Source organism: Lichenostomus cassidix, chromosome 1 (assembly GCF_008360975.1).
Source record: "Lichenostomus cassidix isolate B80296 chromosome 1, HeHo_3.0, whole genome shotgun sequence".
Lineage (NCBI taxonomy): Eukaryota > Metazoa > Chordata > Aves > Passeriformes > Meliphagidae > Lichenostomus > Lichenostomus cassidix.
The window spans coordinates 43391707-43409331 of NC_139479.1; the positions used below are offsets into that span (position 1 = coordinate 43391707).

A 17625-nucleotide genomic window follows, 5' to 3' on the forward strand; every position below is an offset into this window, starting at 1 on the left:
CTGGGTTGTAAGACAGTAGGTCTGACAAAGGAGAGCCTATAGACCTGGAATCTCTCTTAAAGGCAAATGCTTACAATCCTTCCTCTTTATATAGATAGGAGTTAATGAAATGTTTGTCTCTCTTTTAATACTATTGGACCATTAATAAATTATGCATTTGAAAATATTTCTTTCAATAACTCTGTAACCAAAATAATATTCCAGCCAGTTCTAGAAATTCAACAGCTGTTTTGGAATATAATTTGTTATAAATACATGCTATGTAGAGACATTTGCTATGTCTCTTATTGCAGCTCTAGTGTTGTGATTAAAGGGACTTAAGGGCCAGGGTGAAGGGGATGGAAGATAAGATGGTGTAGCATTCCATCCTCAAGGTAAATGGCAAAGCTTAAGTCCTGTCTCCTGTGTGTGTATGTGAACATATGAAGCACAAGAGGAAGTATTAAAAGACTACATGCAGTCACAGTACCACAATATGATTATGATGCAAGACACATAGTGGGGCAGTTTCAATTACTATAGTGCTGGATGGATTCAAGCTCCTCAAAAAGCATAATAGAGAGAGGAGATTAAGTTTTTCACCCTATGTGGAGTAGTTGGAGTGTACATTTATATTTCTAAGGGGTGACTGAGAATTTATCGGTCAGGATCAGTGGTTGGCATGGCCAAGATTTTGTAGTGGGGTGGGTGGTGGCTACAGGGGTGTCTTCAGTGAGAGGTTGCTAGAAGCTTCCTCCATGTCTGTCAGATCCAACAGGAGAACTCACTGAAAGCAGTGGAAAGATACCACTGAAAATGAGAACTCTGAGCCTGAAATGCTCTGCTGTGAACAGAGTGGTAGCAGGTACATAAACCCACATCTTTAATATTCCACTTGCTAGGAATAAGGACAAAGCAAACCTTTTTCCTTTTCCTTTTCCTTTCTCCTTGACTCTAAATTTTAGGTGGTCTATAACATCTGAAGTTTTCTGATTTGTAGACTGAGAAACTTTCTTTAAGGAAGATAGAATTTTTACAAGAGATCAGAGCAACTGTGAAGAATTACAGGGGTTAGCAGGCTTTATGTACTATTAATAGCAGCTTAGATATTGAGCTTGAATCTTAATGGTGATTAAGATAATTTTAGCTTCTCATAGTGGTCCAAATCTGTGTATAAATTCATAGGAAACTTGAGTTATGGTCCTTCTGTATTCTGGATTCTTTTTACCTTATTAAGGAAATTGCTAAACTGTTCTTTGTGAGGTGAATTTATTGGCATATATATATATCTTCCCACAACAAAAAATGGTAATTTAAAAATAGCAACCTTTTGTTGAAAGTCTTTTAAAAAGTCTACATGTTTGGCTTAATTGCATCTTTTAAATGACTGAAATAATCCTCCCAACCATCCTTTCCTATTATCCAGGATTATGAATAAACCTTTAAACAAATTTACAATCTCTTAAAGGCCTGATTCTCAACTGGTATAAATTAGCATACATTCACTGAAATGTGTAAATTGGCAAACCTCTGGTGCTAGTGAAGCTATATTGATCTAAGTCAGCTAGTAACTGCCCAATATTCCAGTGAAAACTCTTCAATACTTTGTTTAAATACGGTAATGCTTCCAGGATGGATTATAGGAATATAAATGTCTTTCCCTGTGGAGGTAAAAATGGTTGACTTTTCCTGTCTCAGAAGAACTTTAATAAATCAGTTGATTTCCATAGGGCTTTCTTATACATAATTTCAAAGTGGTAAGTATGTTATCTGTAAGTCTATTTACACAATAGACAATAACAGCCGTAATTTTAAAACAAAATTATTTTATTTGATTAACAGTAATTAGGAAATAATCTAGTTACATTTACTTTATTCTGTGAAGATTCTTTCACTATAAGCATAAGTTATGCTTACACTTTAAAAATAAGTTACTAGATATGTTACTTTTTAATGCTTCTAACACTCAAGATGAGTGTCAGTGTCAGAGTTTAATTTCTTACACTTTCAGTTACAGTGTGCTATACTAGTACTGATCTTCCTCTTCCTCTTCCTCTTCCCCTTCCTCTTCCCCTTCCTCTTCCTCTTCCTCTTCCTCTTCCTCTTCCTCTTCCTCTTCCTCTTCCCCTTCCCCTTCCCCTTCCCCTTCCCCTTCCCCTTCCCCTTCCCCTTTTCCTTTTCTTCATTTTTTTATTTTTCTTCCTCTTCCTCGAGTTTCACACCTTTTGTAAAAGTCTAGCAGGCTAAACCTACTTCATGTCCATAAGACATACCAACATCCTTTTCAGTGACACCATAAAAGATATGAAGAGTTATGTAAGTAGTTTTGGAGACCTATACTCACAGAAGGGTAAAAAGTCCTTGTAATCTGAAAGGTGGAAAGTGTGTATCTTCTACCAGCAGTATCGCAGAGGGGAAAATCAAGAAATAGAGTATACAGGAAATTTGATCCTTCTTTCAAGGCCATGCTTCTGTTTACCTGCAGAAGAAGGCAAAAAGATGGCTCCCAGCTTTGGCTGGATTATTTGAAGAGTGAATTCATTAAGTATTTGAATAAAGTTGTATAATTTATACCAAGCTGATGGAAGGAAGCCCTTACCTTTAAATTAAAAGTCATTCAACTCATATTAAAATACCCCCAGTGTACTCATAATGCATAAAATCCAGACACCAGCTCACCTTTTCAATTATATATTTGCTCAAATTTCCCTGCAGATGATCATTAGGAAGACCAGAACTGTACTTTTCATAACCACAAGCAATATCAGAGAACTTGAATCTGGCTAAGAATATGTCCAGATTAAACACAAAAGTAACACTCTTGATTACATCAGTCAAAGGTGGAGCTTAATTACAGTATCTTTTTCACTAGAAATCCAGGTTATATTTAATATTAATGATGGCTCATTTGGGCCATAGTTTTTGATAACCCCATAGATAAAGCAATTTTATATCAATATTTATGTCATGTCACTTTTCTGAGCTATAATTTCAATACATTTTGAACAAACTGACTTTTATTAGAGAATTGTAAAAGCACGTTGACAAACAAGAATGAAAAGTGTTATATAAAAACTTATTTTGCTTTTTATAGAATATATCCTATGAAGTTCTTCATTTTTTGTGAATAACAGATTTGGAAAAACAAATATGTTGCTGCTTCCTTATAAGGCATTTGGTAGCTGTCAAAAAAATTTAAGCAATAAGACTCTACCAAAAAAGAACTAAAAGATGAGTGTTTATTTAAAGACATTTTCGGAAGAGATTGCAAAACTACAGTAGTCCCTTAAGTTAGGAGCAGTGTGGGAGAAAATTACATTCTACGGATTAGTAAGCAAAGTAAATGCAGGGAAATAATTTCCAGAATCTGACATATTTACATAATCTTTCCTATATCTTTTATGGCTAATCTAAATAATGTCTCATTTTAATAAATTAATGGTGAGTTAGGACAAACACCTAATAATTTTTCAGTGTCCTGAGTCTGTATGGGATGGAGTGAATCCCCCCCATAGCAGCCTTCATGGAGCTGTGTGTTTTGCTTATGGCTGGAAGAGTTGATAACACTCCAGAGCCTTGGCTGCTGCTGAGCATCCCTGGCACAGCATCAGCGCTGTCTCCCCACCCCTCCCTCCTCTCCAAAGGCCTGCAGGCTGCAGTGGGCAAGGGGCTGGGAGGGGACACAGCCAGGACAGCTGACCCAAGCTGACCAAAGGCATATTCCATACCAAGCTGACCAAAGGCATATTCCATACCATATGACATCATGCTCAGCAATGAAAGCTAAGAGAAAGGACAGGGGGAGGAGTATTAATTATTAAGGTATTTTTCTTACAAAGCAACTGCTACTCATGGTAAAGACCTACCAGGAACATCACCTGTTGATGGAAAGGAGATGATAAATATTTTTGATTTTACTTGCTTCTATGTGTGATCTTAGCATTTACTTATTAAATTGTCTTTGTCTTAAACCATGAGGTTCTTATTTTCTTCCCCTTTCCCACAGAAGAGAAGAGGGAGAGTGGCATGGAGGCCAGACAAGATCACTCCATGACATTAAGGCTTCCAGCTTTCAAGTATTTGTGGAGATTATTATTTTCATATGAATTATTTCATGTTTCAGTTTTCTTCTGGTGGGGAAAAGCAAGGAAAAGGAAAAAAAAACCAAACTACAAACCAATCATTCTGTTGCATGTAGAGACAAGGCAAGGCAGAAAAATAATTAGTGAGATGTTTCAATATGAAGATCACAAAAGGCATGCCAAAGCTTCTGTTTGCAATTCTAGGAGGTTGATTGAGTTTTTGTAAATAAATTATATTTCCCTTGTTATAGTCTAGTTTCTCTTCTTTGCCCATTATAATCTGAGAAAAACCTCCAAAGTCAAAGAAATACCTTCAACAATAATTTAGTCTTCCTAGTTCTGTGTCTAAAATTTCTTTCTGAAATTGTGTAATTAAATGCTGAATAATAACATTGTCTGAGCTGGTGGTTTTCAGTAAAAAACCCTGTAGATCTACTGAAGTTTCTATGTAGTGCTGTTCCACTGCATGGAAAAGTGAACCCATTCAAGTGGATCAAGGTTAGCATTAGTAATAATATGTTACTTGATTTTTTATGAGAATTAATTTGCATAAAAGGAAAAGTTTTGGCAAATATTAATTGGCAGAAAGATTGTGTTAATGACTGAAGGTATTTTGTAGGTACAATAACTGTGGAGATTTCCATAAATATCATTTTAGTATTATGTGAAGAATATGAACAATTTTAAATAAAAAATTAAGAATAATACCTTCTAATTCAAACTTTAATTGTGTAGAAGGATATATAAAAAATTAGTATGTCAAATGTTCTAAGAAGTGTTCTCCGCAGATCCCAATGAATCAAATCCCAAATAAGCCTATTATTTTCAATGCATATTACAATGATAAAGCAGAACAAAGTCAAACAGCAGTAGCTGAAGATCACAAAGATGAAGAACCAGAATGTTTCAAGTTAATTCTATATTGATCCAGTAATTGTTTCATAGATTGGAGGCCAGACCCAAATAAGGACTTAGCTACTCCAATGCACAGCCTTTTCAGTATTAGGATTATGCAATAATAAAAGTAAATAATAATTTTTTTTTAGTCTGGAAAAATTTAAGGTTAAAACAGTAAATTTTGTGTGCAATTTTGATTATTTTAGGAATTAAAAATGTATTTTAAAAGAAACTTTAAAATCCATACATTTTCACCTTGGATATTCGATGTGCCAAAGTCTATTTGTGACCTGAGTACTCCTATACATTTAATTTCAACATGGGGGTAACCAATGCTTCTTTTTAATTTTTTTTTGCTATTACCTCAACATCTACTATTACAGCTTGTCATATAGCCAAAATTTCCCAAGAAGAGACAGGATGACCATCCTTAAAAGGATTTAATTCCTTTTTAAGTCCAACAAACCTGCAAAAATACATTCTTCTGCCATTTAATAAATACATTTATGTGATACAGTTGTGAGCAAAACCAAAGAGAATGGAGGCTGTGCAGCTTGGAGAAGAAAAGGCTTCAGGGTGACCTAATTGTGACCTTCCAGAACCTAACAGGAGCCTACAAGAAAGATGGAGAGAGATTTTTTACAAGGACATATCATAAAACAAGGGGAAATGGCTTCAAATTGAGAGTAAATTTAGAAGAGATAATGGGAAAAAAATTTCTACTGTGAAGGTAGTGTGTTGCGGCCCAAGCAGCTGAGATAGAGCTCAGTGCCCTTGAGAATGTGGAGGATTGGGATGAAATGGGAGAAGTGCCAGAAGAAAGTGAAGAAGAAATGGATTATCCCAACAACCTCCCAGAAAAGTATTACAGATAGTATGAGCCGTTATCTCTCCCCAACCACTCGACGCCTGCATATCTCAGTGTTAGACATTGGTAAATTTAAACTGTAAATTACTTGTATTCACTTTTCTATTTGTTCTGAAAACTTGTAAACCCACCCAGTTATGTACCCTTATAACCTGTTGCAGAGCCTTTGTTCTGGGCTCTTCAGATGTCTCTCCAAACTCTCCTATCCCCTATGTAACCCCCAATAAAGCTGAAGAGACCTCATCTCGTCCCCTCGCCTAAGTCGACTTCCAGAAGCCCAAATTCATCTCCTGTGTTGCTCAAAACAGCCCTTCTCCCCACTGAAAAAACTTTCCTGTGGCATTTTAAAGCACTTCTGGTCATGACTTCAGAAGTAGCCGCCACAGTAGTGAGGCACTGGAGCAGGTTGCCCAGAGAAGTTGTGGATGCCCTATCACTGGAAGTGTTCAAGGATCAGCAACATGATCTAGTGGAAGGTGCCTCTGCCTATGGTAGGACATTGGAACTAGATGATCATAGATGGTTCTATGATTCTATAATCTTAATTCAAAGAACTTAATTCAAACTGATTTCTATAATGAGAAATACTGTAATTAAAAGTGAGCATGCTTGCCTTTCTACCACCGGTGTACCTGAGTCACTGAAAAAGAACCTGCTTATTTGTGAGTACAGGGTGCTGAAAAACAGGTATAAAATTCTGAGTCTGTATTGCTATAGCTAAGATCAAGGGATCGATTTTCTCTGATTATATCTCTGATTTTCTTCTTTTTTTTTTTTTTGGATTCAACCTATCAAATTTCCCTTAACTTTTCACATTTTTCCTCATAGCTTGTTAATTTTGGAGGCTTTTTGACCTGTGTAATCCAGTTCTGAGCTATTTTCTCTTTCTCTGCCTCTATGCTGCCGGCTTGCATAGAGGTTGTACAAATGCATAACAAAATCTCCTCCATGTTCCTCATCTTCATGGACTTTGCTGCAGTGAGCAACTCATTTGGCAATACTTTCCTTTACATACAGGCATACAGGGGCTGGCTTCTGCAAAGACTTTTTGAAGTGCACTGCAACTCTTACCCAAAGCATGTACAAAGGCTCCTTTTGAATTCCGAGCAAAGGGGAGCACGGGGTGTGTGAGAGAGCTGCTTGTTGGGGTCCTGGCAGCCAGTCCAGGTCAACCCTCCACGTTGTGATAAACTTACACCCCAAGAGATAACTATTACTTCACACATCCAAACGGTAACAAAAATAAAACACGGACTTGCACATTAGAAAGCAATAAAGGCTAATTTTTTAGTGTCATAAAGTAACCCTGATAGGAGGGAATATACTGTAACTTTTACAGGTGTGTTACTATCTGCTTACTGTATATTCACTGTCTGCTCACCACAGGGAGGGAAAGTGTATTCAACCTCTGAGTTCTTAAATAAGGGGGAAAAACATTTTAAAAAAATGTAGGATGGAAGAATCTGAGACATCAAACTGAGTAAATGGCTGACAAACAACCTGATCTTTTTTTCAGCCTTGTCCTTTGTTTTCCCTCCAGATACACCACATCTGTTCATAAGCCTGACTTGTTATGTCATGTTTGATTGAGGCTGTACAGGGCAGGAATCCTCTTTGTGCTGCATCTGAGTGGTATTAGACATGTTTACATGTGAAAATGAACTGTGCCAGTCAAAGAAGAGGCATTCATCTCAGTAAGCAGAAGCATAAGTGAAACACTCTAAAACATCTTTGTAGAAGCTGGACTCAGGTGTCTCACAAGGATGAAGGACACTTATTTTGAAGGCAGATATTTATATGCAGCCCATGAAGAGTCTAGGACAGCTACTTTGTATGGGTTTGGCAACATCAGTAAAATGAACTTTTCTACCTTACCAAAATAAACATCACAAAATTTGATGTTTAAGAGCTTAAGGTTTAGGTGCTTAAAGATTTAAGAGCTTAAAGCATTAAAGATTTCAGTGGACTACCAATAATAGAGAGTAAAATGCCACAGAAGAGAACTAGGGCTACTTCTGGGAAATTTATTTTTGATTTACCATGAGTTCCACAATGAATTCTCTCTGGAGGGGGAAAAAAGAGAGACAAAAAGACAGAGAAAACTAGAATGCTACCATGTAGAGATTCATTTTTAATGAAAAGGAGAAATCCTACTTATCCAAGAATACACATACTCTCCATTGAATCTGTGCAAATTATGACTATTTTGACCTATTTTTGGCAAGATAAAACTTTTTAAAAAATGTCTTTTTATTTTCTTTTAAAAAATTAATTATAAAGGTCTTTATTTTGTTATTTCTTTTTAAGTTTTTTTTTCAAGGACACAAATTCATATAGAGAGAAACTTGTTTCATTGCACATGTCCTTAGTCTGTCCTTCAGGTATGGTCCACAGTTACTGCAGACCTCTTGTGTACATTAATAAACAGACATATTCCTATAATAAGATGTTTGACAGAACTTTAGATGTAGGGGTTTTTTAGAACACTCTAACTTCAGATATTTCATGTTTTGTCTCATCTTTTTATAAGGGTGGGAAAAAAAATAATGAAACCAAGAGGTGTCTGTGGGAGTGGTGCTGGGTAGGTAGCTGGCAGGAGAGACTGGTAGAGTTACAGGGGACTGGGAAGTTTTTAACAGCAAAACCTTGGCATGTGAGTAATAGGTTATTTCACCATTCTTCTGATACTGTTGATGTTAACAAGGACAGACCTGTCAACAGTGTAGCTGAACTACTGACATTTGTCATCTCTTGTCAGCTCTCACATCTCTTTTCAATTGGGGCTGCACTTTCCTGGAATGTCAGATTTTTGAGAAGAGCCCATTTATGATACTCATAAGGCAAACACTAGGGTACAATGGAGTGGATTTCCATGAGTAATTACATCTGTCAGCAGTGGCACTATTTATGATCTGGAATCATTAACAAGACACAGAAGATACCAGGATTTTGCCTGTACCATTTGAATGAGTGACTACTATTGTCAGCCACTGAATGCCCTGAGGAAAGGTGGGGATGATGGCTTTCTGAGGCCCCAGCAAGACTGGCAATGTGCTGGTGGAAAACAAGCAAAGAAGTTGGTGTTTCCTTGATTCGTACCTGCAGACTTGTTAACCTCAAGCAACACAGCATGATTGGCTTATGCATGATTGCATTTTGAGTGTTAGTTTGATTTCCGTACAGGCTTTCAAGGACAGAATGAAAACAGCTATTCACAAATACAGTCCCAGTTCTTCTCTTTCCTGTTGTCTGGTTTAACTGGGAGCAGAGGATCTGAGGTCAAAAATGCTGGAATTTTAGGAATGAAATTTCAATATATCTATAATTTTAATGATAACAAAAGAAGCCTGGCTATGTGACTTTCTCAAAGGTTTAATGAGCCAAAATTTTTAGGGATTATGAATATCTGTTGTAATAGTATTCCATTCAGTACTCTTTATCAAACAGCAGAAATATTATGCCTTTTATAGTTACTATTTGCCTATCCAAGGCAGATATGAGAGCAATCTCACAGATACCTATCGATAGATGTAGATGCAGATGCAGTCATATCTACAAAAAACCCCAGAAAGTAATACCAAGGAGGGGTGAATATTTGCAGGGATAAAAACTCTTTTGTCTACTCATTAATCTGATAAGGATTCCAGGAATGGAGGTTAGTTAGTATGAATTATGTCCATTGTTTGGTTTTGGCTTTCTTTCAATTAAGAATATCTCAGCCATTTGAGGTACAAGTATGGACACAAAATCATAGTTTTTCTTTTAAAAAATGAGACACACAGAGAATTACATTATCCTTTACTACATTTTCTGAAGACACTGCCTTTTTTTTTTCTAGTGTATAATTAAAGTTTATATAAAGAGAAAAATAGGTTTTGTAGACCTTAATATGGAAACCAAACAACATAGCAAACAAAGCAGCAGAAGTTGTTAGTAAGTGACAATCTAAGAACAGATACTGTTCCTAATGCCATACCTCAAGGGATTGTGCTTGACCATTTCACACAGCAGAAATAACTCTGACTGGATCAGCAGAATAGTAATCCTGTCATTTGCTCTTGGTGTCAAGCTCTCAGATTTGCAATAGTCTCTATTAAAAGCTGTTGCAATACTAATGTGAATTCCTTAGACTCTCCTTTCTGTAATTTAGTAATCCATGGTCTTGGGTTTCAGCAAAATTTAGATTGGATACAGTGGTGTCAATTGATTCAGAAGAGATTACAAAGCAAATCAGACTTTTACAGCTAAGAAGGAAAGGTAGATTTTCCAAAGTAAAATCCAATAGGAATACATAACTTTTGAGATCAAAGTAATCTTCTAGTTTTTGTTATCCAAAACCACATTGAAGAAATAATTCCATTAGCAATACTTGACATTTAAATACATTGTAAGCATTTAAGTTGCAATTAAGATTTTTAAAATACTGTGATTCATGTTGCAGTGTGGAGTGTGCTTTACTACCAATAATATCATGAATGGAAATCAGCTTGAAGAGGAATAATTTGGTGTGTACAGTGAGAAACAGTGACTAAAACCTGATTCATTTTAAGAAAAGCCTATTAAATTAGGCTTAAATTGCCATAGTACTAATTTCAATTTAAAATAAGCTTTGTCCATATACATTATTTTCTGTGTTCACAGAAGTTAATTTCTGCTTAATATCATTATATTGTAAATACCAGTTGAATTGGGATACAGCAAGAACAGTGGAAACAGGGCTTCATTTGAGTTAATGAAGATATATTTATTTCTAGATATATTTTCGGGTCCTCAGTGGGATGGCTTGAAAGCAGGCTGAAACACAGCATGCTCTGTGACCTTTGTTCCATCTGTTTGAAAAAGGTCTTTGTGATAATCATAACTCAGCCTCTACATATTGCACCCAAGAAGTCTTAAAAAACCTTGTCCATCCTCCATCAGTCATATGGTACTTATTCAAGCCATGCAAAGTGTGTATTGATGGCTTAAAGCTAAGCAGGCAATCAGTGACCATTTCCAACTCATCCACAGCACTTGTAAATCTCTTCTTAAATTCCTAAAACAAAGAATCAGTGTTTTCTGTTTCAGATGTATTTTTTTTTTTCTATCACCTGTGCTTGAACATAGAGCCCTGAATCTCATTCTGGGATCCACAATACAGGAAAGACATGTGCCTGTTAGAGCAGGTCTGAAGGATGGCCACAGAGATGATCAGAAGGCTGGAGCATCTCTCCAGTGACAACAGGCTGAGGGTTCTTCAGCCTGGAGAAGAGAAGGTCCTGGAAAGACCTTATTGCAGCCTTTCAGCTCTTAAAGAGGATTTACAAGAAACAGAGGGTATTTTCAGAAGATCTGTAGTGAAAGGACACAGGGCAATGGTTTTAAACTGAAAGAGGGTAGACATAGTTTGGCTATTTTAGGTTGGCTGTATTTTTTATAATGAGGTTGCTGTAATACTGTCAGAGTTTCCCCTGAGAAGATGTTGGTGTCCCATCATTGGAAGTGTTCAAAGTTAGGTTGGACATGGCTTTGAGCAACTTAATCTAGTTGAAAGTGTCCCTGCCCATGGCCAGAGCATTGGACTGAATGACCATTGATGGTTCCTTCCAACCCAATCCATTCTATGATTCTATGAGAAACAGACAAAAAATAATTTGAAAAATAAATACATCACATTTGACACAGGCAGGCTGAAGCACATATGCATACATAAAATACAGAACAGAAGCAATCTAAATTAGTTCTACCATTGACTTTATGTTGGTGAAAATCTGTGCTTTCCATTAGAAAAAATAAATGTATTCTAGCTTATATTTATTACAATTTGTTTGGTTTCTCTTTCTCAGAAAAAAGGGTTACATTTTTAAATATCCCTAAGTATTACCTAAATGTGTTAGCAGTTCATCCATCATGCAATGGTGTTGTATACTGTTTGAAGAAAACACTGCTTTTCTTTAAGTTTGCATTATATGAATTTGTTAATGAAAAGTTGATGCAGATTAGGGAGAAAAAGAGATGTCAGTGGTAAAGACATATTTCGATCAATATTGTATATGAAAAGAGGTCATCTGTAGGAGAAATATATAAATATAAATATGCAATTTGATTTAAAAGTCCTAAAAGAGGATATTTTTACAACAGCAATATAGAACTCTTTGCACTAACATTTTGATACTGTTGTAAGAGGACACTATCTTAGACATTTACTACTATTAAGGAAAATGAAAATCATAATTAACACTGAGAGGTCTAATAAGCTTGTCAAGTTTTGAATGTACAATATGTGCATTTAGTTCAACATGTCTGTCTCTGTTGAAACCAATTAAGTAAATTAAAAGCCACTTTTTAGTTATTTCTTTTTAAGTATATTTTAACACATCTACTAATTTCTTAAAAGCTCTCATTAAAAGGACCAAAATCAGATTTCTGGCCTAGCAGTCGTCTCATGCTGTCACATATTTTTCTGCTTTATTTGTTGGGAAATATTGAGACAATTGTTCTAGCAATATTTGTGTCTTTGTAGGTAACTAGATTTATGTGTTTCTAACTTAGAGATAAAAAATTCTTTCATATTCTGATTTTGGAGATTTTTGGAGAAGGAACACAAAACTAAATTTGTGTTTGCACTACATGTTTGAGACTCTCACCACACATTATTTTCACCTTAGAAAGAAGTCAAGAGAAGAATAAAATGCACTCACTGTTGCAAGTTCATATCTGGCCTATCTCATGAAAATCCACAGAGGAAATATTACATCAAACAATATTAACAAACAGTAAGTAGACAGTAAATTTAGAGCCCCACTTCAAATATTCCAAAGGAAAATGAGTGAATCTGTTTTTTAAATATATCTGATTTAAACATATATATACAATTTATGTCAAAATGGAAGACATAAAATTGTGGTTTTCAGTTCAAACCTCAAAACAGTAGCAACAGCAAAAAATATGTCAAGAACTAACACAGCTATTACTTTCCTTGTGTGAGTATAATTCTTTATCCATTACCCACCTTTCTTTTAATTTTAATCATAAAGTTTTTGGGTTTTTTTCATTTCAGTTGAATTTTAACAAACTATTATGATGATTACATACCTTCACCCTTTTCCCTGACTCAAGCTTCTAGTTTTCCATTTTTTTTCTAGGAGACAGCAGCATGGAGTACAGTGATGGATCAGGTCAAATCATAAACTGCAAAGAATCAAGGCAATGCTAAAGTAATTGGTTGTCTGAGGTCCAACATACAGTAGAATTTTGTGTATGGAGTGAGCTGCTTTAAATTTTTATAGCAGGTATATGGGCAAGCAACTTTTAAACTTTCATTGCTCCTACAACAGGAAGATTTTTCCCTAAGTAAATGTAAGAAATAAGAGATCTCTTGAAGGTGTAATTAATATAACAACTTATTGTGATAATATTTCGTTTCTGTGCAACTGAACACATTTAGTTACTGTGTGGGAATGTGTAAAATTTCTTCCAATTTCATGCACCTATCCTCAGGCACCAGCTTGCTAATGGATGATTTATGAAGGCTTCAATACATATATCCAAATAGCATTCCTCTACATGGTTTAACACATTTTACAACTCTGTATTCAACTGTATTTAAATCCATGTACTAGAGTGAACAAAAATTAAAAAGCCAGTAAAACATCTGCTGTGTTTTTAGAAGACATTTATTGAGTTAGACTAGAAGACATAACAATACTGAGCAGTGGTGTACAGATCAGCAAGGATATATATTATAACCATTAAAATATTTTTTTCTTCTGTTCTATCATCTCTGTAATTTTTTTTCAACACATAGCAATATGAATTGCTAATTGTATTGTGTGAAAATACAAATTAACTCAAAATGAGAGCAATTTTGATCTCAATGTTGAATTATCTATAGACACTGAAAATTAATCACAACACTGTATTGTAAATATTACCATACATAAAAAGTTGTGTTGAAACATCATGGAAAAATAACATCTCCCCATATTACTAGAGGTAATCAACATTAATTTCAGACATATTGTTAGTATTCATTAGAGTTCCCATTTTTTTTTCTGAATTTTAGTTCAATATCATAAGGTTCATGATATTTTCATATATTCAGTTACACGTGTTGCACAAAAAGTACATGCCTACTGTTTGTTGATGAAGTAGAATTACCTCTGGCAGCGTTCAGAAATAGCACAAATGCAATTTCTTTTTTTTTTTAAGAGTTATTTTATGTGTGAAATTAAAGGATCACATTGAAATATTCATTTGATCAGTTCTAGGTTTGCTGGCCTACACAAATTTTTGCAAGCAGTGTTTAAATACATTTTTGATCCAAGCACTTATAGAAATACATGAAGTAATTTGTGACAAGTAAGTCACTGTGACATAGTGTACTTCTGAATTTATCTTCAAGAAGAACTATATTATTTTAGTTTAAGTTTTTTTCCTATTTAAAAGGTAAGATATAGTAATCTTATAATTATTATCGTCTCTTTTCTCTGAGTACATATATGTTGTATGCTACAAAGCATCATAATATATTTCTATTACTGCATTACATTGATTTGGCCACATAGAAAAACCTCAATATATATCCAGAATAAATAATATATAAAATACTTAACATGGATTCTTAATAAAATATTTATATGTGCTTACTTTTTACCAATATGCAGAAAATCCTTTACCAGTGCAATGTTATACAAGAAAAGCATATTATTTCATATGGGCCTATGCCTCAGCTTTATCATAGAGTTTTTCCTTCTAGAGAACTAACCTTTTCTCTTGCTATGCTTGACAGTAAACAGCCCATGGTGATTTTTCCCTTAAAAATATTCCCATCACATGTTGTACTGTCAGAGTGATTTAGGCCACTGTTTCTGAAAATGGTTGAAATTGTTTCCTTTTGCTACACAAATATTCGCGAGATGAAAGCAATCATATACTGTGTGTCTCATTAAAAATGTCTTCTAGCCTTATCATGACTCCTTAAAATAAGTGATAAACTTCATATGTACATCAATCAACTTATATGGAAATCTATCCTAAGAGAAGCTAAAAGAAATAAATTACGTAATCAGAGTATCTGGATCTGTGAAGGATGACTGATAGGGATTGTTGTGGTAATATAGATTTCCCTGAAAGAGCAACATTAGTGAATTATGTTATTAACACTAGATTATTCATGTCACCAAGCAAATATTATTGAAGATAATTGAAAAAAGGGGGTTTCAGAAATTTTAATTTTTGAAAAACTTTATTTTAGATGAATAATGACTAGCTTTTTGAAGATTTTATTGATATCACTGAAATCCTGTTCTCTTTTTTTTTTTTTTCCCCCTGAAGTAATTTGTTTCTGAGGAAAAAATACAATATCTCAGAAACATATGTTTTAGACTTTTTAATTTCTATTTTTAATATGCCACCTGGATGAGAGGTCTATGATGTACTCCAGCATTTCAACACTAAGGTAGAAGTTGGTTTCAAGTTCTCAAAGCACACATTATATTACTAAGAAATCAGGAAAAAAAAAAGTTAAAGTTCTTAATTTTCAATTTTTTGAGATATCACAATGCTATTTTAAAAATCAATTTTTTTGAACACCTTGGTTATTTCTGACCTAATGTGACAAGTATGTGAAAAACTCCAAGGCATAGGATTTAGTCTATAATAACCCACACTATTCTATGATTCTATATAAATTTACACTATACAGTAAGTAGGTGCACTGGGAAATATGAGTAGATAATAATAGTGGTAGTGAATAGGGCTAATATACAATTCAGCATACTTGCAAGTATGGATTAACTATGTAGGCACAGCAATAGGATGCTTGTAACAGTGCCTTTAGGGTTAGATTGTTATGGTTTGTCTTATCCTTTCTTAAATATGCACTATCATCTTGGCTGCAGGGCTCCACTGTGCCTTACGGTGAGTTGGAGCTGTTTGGAACTGGCTGTGCCTGGCAGAGGGCAGCCCCTGGCCACTCTTCACAGAGGCCACTCCTGCAGCCCACACCACTCCCAAAATCTTGAAACCTATATCCAATATAACCACCACCATAATAAAAAAAAAAAAAAAAAATTTGCTCATGTATAAGAATTCCCTGCATATCTGCTTTGCCCATTGCTTCTTGTGCTCTGACTGGGCTCCACTAAGAAAAGACTGGCTTTATTTTCTTTATTTCTTTATCATCAGATATGTGTGCATATTGAAAAAAATCCCATAAATATTCAAGACTTCACTCAACCAAGCTGAACAGAACCCTCAGCCTCTTCTCATATTGCAGATGATCCTGATCCTTTATCATCTTGGTGGCCCTTCCTAGACTCTCTCTAGTAGGTCCATGTGTCTCTTGTACTGGAGAATCCAGAACTTGACCCAGCATTCCAGATGGCCTCACCAGTGCAAAGCAGAGAGGAAGAATTATATTCCTCGGCCTGTTGGTGACACTTTTCCTAATGTAATGCAGGAAGCTCTTGGTTTTCTTTACTTCTAGGGTGCATTGCTGCTTTGTGTTCAGCTGGTTTATTCGGACCAAGAGGTTCTTTTCTGCAAAGCTGCTTTCATATTGGAGTGCCCCTAGAACTCACTGAATATACCATTAAATGCTAACTCTTTTCTTACAGTTCTTTTCAGTTACTTATTTTAAAATCTCTTTACCCAGGTGCAATACTCTGACTAATCCCCGCTAAAAATAGTTTCAATGTTCAAATCTCTCTATTGGCCTCTTCATAAACTTTGAAGCAAATAATTAATTTAGCTTCATTTGCACTGGTTTTATACTCTTTGAAATCCTATTTTACACTCTGATTACCTCTCATGCCTTTTTGATTCTCTGGCAGAATCCTTGATTCTGACTTTTTGATGAAAAAATAAATTGCATCCCATAAAGGAAAAAGAATTTCACAGCAATTTTTCTTACACGAAAATATTCTTTGTGACTCTTCTATGATAATTGCTATATCCAGAAATCTTAGTAACATCTTGAAAAAGTTTCTGGCTTTTTAGAAACTCCAAAAATCATTACCTATATGAAAATTCATTGCAAAGAACATTACAAACAGCCTCGGATTCCAAAACCTCTGGCCCAGGACCCCTACTGTTAGTTTTTGGAGCCCAGCCTTAGTGCACACTGACAGACACAGACACACAGACACACACACAAAACACCAACAAGGCCAGTCATACAGATAGCCACAGACAAGATGCTGACTTTAACAGCATCCACATGCAAGACTCCCACCAGACACAAGCCCAGACAGCCACATCCCATCCTCTTGGGCTGCCAGAGGCAGGAGGCCACCAGTGAAGCAGCGTAGAGGCAGACATATCTCACTCTCCAGATTTACAAGCAGAAACACATTTGTGAAAGCCTCAAGCACTGATCTGATACCCCTACCTGCATCCCAGCTTCTCCTGCCTACCCAATGGGTCCTGTATATCTTTCTTACATCACAGACCCTCAGATGTGTACTCTTAACAGTGTCAAAGCTCAAGTTTGCCTGTAGTTTTCTCATAGCCCATTAATTAGTGTGACTTTTAAGAACTGATTATTATCTTTGTCTTCATCATGTCTGTCAGATTTATTTCTCTGTGTATTTTCCTTACGACTTCCTCCTTTTCCTTAACATCCCATTTGATATCATCTTTGATTGGATAATTTTACTGGAATAAACATTCCCACATTTCAGGTACTCTAATCAGTTAGCGTGACTCACCAGTCTTGGTTCTTACCTTAAGTAGGTTACTACCTGCTTAACAATTTTTGTGTATGATTTATGTCTCTGTGTGTTTTGTTTATGGCTTCCTCTTTTTCTTATTATCCAC

The 17625-nt window shown here is 35.4% G+C and overlaps 1 long non-coding RNA gene across 1 annotated transcript in view; it reads right to left on the reverse strand.

Annotated features, from left to right (window-relative positions):
- Window positions 1-2193: 2193 nt before the first annotated feature.
- The window catches only part of LOC146444605 (uncharacterized), a 33969-nt gene continuing 18537 nt past the window's right edge, over window positions 2194-17625 (reverse strand). Inside the window, exons 2-3 of the long non-coding RNA XR_014851542.1 lie at window positions 12901-12996; window positions 2194-2458 (exon numbers count right to left, since the gene is read on the reverse strand). This is a non-coding gene — a long non-coding RNA (uncharacterized LOC146444605). The remainder of the gene's footprint in view (window positions 2459-12900; window positions 12997-17625) is intronic.